This window comes from Spinacia oleracea, chromosome 2, assembly GCF_020520425.1.
Source record: "Spinacia oleracea cultivar Varoflay chromosome 2, BTI_SOV_V1, whole genome shotgun sequence".
NCBI classification, from domain to species: Eukaryota; Viridiplantae; Streptophyta; class Magnoliopsida; order Caryophyllales; family Amaranthaceae; genus Spinacia; species Spinacia oleracea.
In genome coordinates this window covers 55,847,602-55,850,899 of record NC_079488.1, presented here as the reverse complement: position 1 = coordinate 55,850,899, position 3,298 = coordinate 55,847,602, and the positions used below count along the sequence as shown (strand labels likewise).

The 3,298-nt window shown below is 42.8% G+C and overlaps 1 pseudogene; it reads right to left on the bottom strand.

Moving 5' to 3' along the window:
• Positions 1 to 2,446: 2,446 nt before the first annotated feature.
• On the bottom strand, positions 2,447 to 2,547 carry LOC130468286 (uncharacterized; annotated as a pseudogene).
• Between the last annotated feature and the right edge of the window lie 751 nt (positions 2,548 to 3,298).

Here is a 3,298-nt window from a genome sequence, read left to right as displayed (position 1 = left end):
GTATCCCGCGGAGGGATATGGAGTACCTGGTGCCATGGGCACTTTCACACCCACCCACCACTACGGTGGGTATAGAGAGGGCCCCAGCGGTCATGGTGGTCGTGGTGGTGATGTGGATGATGAGCGGCATTTATGTCGCTCTAGGCTAGGATTTTATAGAGTTTTATTATGCTTTTTTGTTAGTTTTATATAGTTTTGCTGTTCTTTTATTCCCCTTTTCCATCTTTGTGCTTTTCAGGTGATAATGTTGAAAATGATGGAAAAACAACTGAGATTTGCTCGAGCAGGTGTCGTGCGATCGCACGGACATTTTGTGCGCTAGCACGGGTCTACAGAGTTGGCTCCAAAAGTCAAGGCAGTGTGTGCGCTCGTGCCTCAAATTCGTGTGTTCGCACAAATCAGGAAAATCGATGCAGGAACTATGAGTGATTTTGTGCGATCGCACCGCAGAGGTGCCCGCTCGCACGGAATTTTGGTGGGCTCGCACTAAATTCCTGTGCGAGCACACAAGGATTTTGTGAGATTTAGCCAAGTTACATCCGTGCGATCGCACGGTTGTTGGGCACGTTCGCACGGCACGAAGGAGAAGAATTGTCGCAGGGCCCGTTCGCATTGATGCACAGCACGATCGCACTGATGCGATCGCACCTGGGTCTGCCCGATCGCACAGCTGCACGGGATTCAATTTTCGAGTTTAAAACTCTTGTTTTTGGGGTTTAGTATAAATAGGATTTTTGATTATTTTCATGGTACGCTTTCATATTTTACATTTCATATTTTTACACTTTCAATTCTAGAGGTTTTGTGATTTTGTTCTTCAATCTAGAGAGAGAAACTCTTTAATTCCAAGCATCAATTCAGTAATTTTCTTCAACTCTTCTCTTCTTATGCAATTGAATTCTTAGTTCTTTAATTCTTGCACTTTCTTAGTTGATAATTGTTTTGCAATTCCTCAATACCTTGAGTTCTTGATTTCAATTTTGCTTGTTACTTTGATTTTTAGTTTTTGATTTGATTGTGCAATTGAGTTTCCTATTCTCTACTTCTTCTCCTTTAATTTCATGATAGCTAGTTTTCAACTAATGGATAGCTTGATTGTTAGGATGATTAGTGAGTAGTTTTAGGTTAGGGAAAGGGGAGAAACTAGGGGATGAATTAGGGGAAATAGATTATTGATTGTTGGTTGATTCATGTGATTAAATAAGATTTGATGATAGGAAATCAATGCTAGTTGAGTGGTAGTTGCAAATGCTATTCGATTGGATTTCCGTGGAACCATAGGATAGGTTTGGCAAGACATTGTGGACCTATCTTGTGTTGATCAAATGGCGGTACCTATTATATGCTAGTTAGTTTAGTCTAGGATTAGGCGAAAGCTCTTCCGTGGATTAGACGCTTAGCGTTCCCTATCCGAGAGGTGGCGGGTTCGTCTTTAGATGCCGTTTTCCTAATCACCATTTCGTTGCATGATCACCATTGCTAAATAGTTGAATTGATTTCCCCCGGTTTCCCTAGGCTATCCCCGACTCCCTAACGTTTCCCTTTCTTGATTCAATTTTACATAGTTCTTTATTTGTTTTTAGACTCTTAAAAAGTGACAATTCAAAACAAACCTTTGTTCGAACTAGATTGACTTCCAACTCAATAATTCACCGTTTCTTTGGGACGATCCCTTTGCTTGCCGCTTGCCGGTAGTTGAAGTGGTTTTATAAATATTGTTTGCATAGGTGGTTTTCTATCAACGACAGAAAACACGCTTATCAAAATGGCGCCGTTGCCGGGGAACGGTCGTTGTTATTGAGTTTAGTTTAGACTAGTTCATTAATTGAAAATAAAAAAATATTCCATTCTTGCTTTAGTTTTTCCTTTGCATTGCTCACGGTTTTCTTGAGTGTTTATGCTTGATAGGGGACGTGCTCGTCAAAGGATCCTCCATCCTCTTGACCTTGAATTGGAAAGGACTTTAAGGAGACTTAGGCGTGCTCGTTCTAGCTCGTCAAATCATAATAGGTTTGAGGCTTTGAGTGTTGACACGGAACAAGAAGTGAGTGAGCAAGCTAGTGAGAACATGGCTCTTCCGGTTAAGAACTTGGGAATACCGGGAGCATTTGAGGCTACGTGTGGGATTCAAGCACCAACAACATGTGCTAATAATTTTGAGATCAAGCCCGCCTTGATCAATTTGGTGCAAAGTCATCCCTTTTGTGGGAAAAGCAATGAGTCGCCTCACGAGCATCTCAAGCAGTTTGAGCACTATTGTGACACAATAAAACACAACGGTGTGACCTCGGATTATGTGAGGTTGACTTTGTTCCGCTTCTCTTTGCTTGGGCGTGCTAGTGATTGGCTTGACAAGGAGGTCAAGCCTAACTCACTTCGCACATGGAACGAAGTAACTAGTGCCTTCTTGAACAAGTTTTATTCTCATGGGAAGACGGCGGAGTTTCGCCACAAGATTCAATCATTTGAGCAAGGGCGTGATGAATCGCTTTTTGAGGCTTGGGACCGATTTAAGGAGTACCAAAGGGAATGCCCTCATCATGGGATTCCCAAGTAGTTTTTGCTACAAACCTTTTACTTAGGATTGAGTTCAAGCTCGAAAACAAGTTTAGATGCGGGCGCGGGAGGCCCCATCATGAACAAAACGGAAGATCAAATTGAGGAGATAATTGAAGATGTAGTTCAAAACTACCAATCTTGGCATGTAGGTGCAAGAAGTTATGATGGGAAAAGTAGGAATAAGGATGGTAAGGGTTCGGTGTACGCCATAGAGCAAGCACGGATGATTGAGAAGCTTAGCTCGCAATTAGAGAAGCTTGAGAATACACCATTTGCGGGAAGTGCAGCAAGCAAGCCACCATCTCCGTCCGCAATTCCATCTCCTTCGGCCACTCTTCTCAATAAGGGGAAGGGCAAGGTTAGTTCTTATGGCTCAATGCCTCCGGGCACATTCTTTTGTGAAAATTGCCAAGACTATAATCATTCCCCCGATGCATTCCCTTTAGTTCATAACTTGTCATTTGTGGATTATGGCCCTTCGTATGAAGGAGAGTTTGATGTAGAGTATGCTAATGCCATCAATGAGATCTCTAGGAATGATAACCCTAACAATCTTAATTTTTCTAGGCAACCTAGAGGGCCCTCCATGTATGGTCCCCACCAAGGCTATGGCCAAGGAAGTGGGTATGATAACCAAGGCCGAGGTGGCTATAGAGCACAAGGCTATCAAAGCCAAGCGCCCTACGGTCAATCTCAAGGTTTTGGCAATCAAGGCCAATACAACCAAGGGGGTTATAAT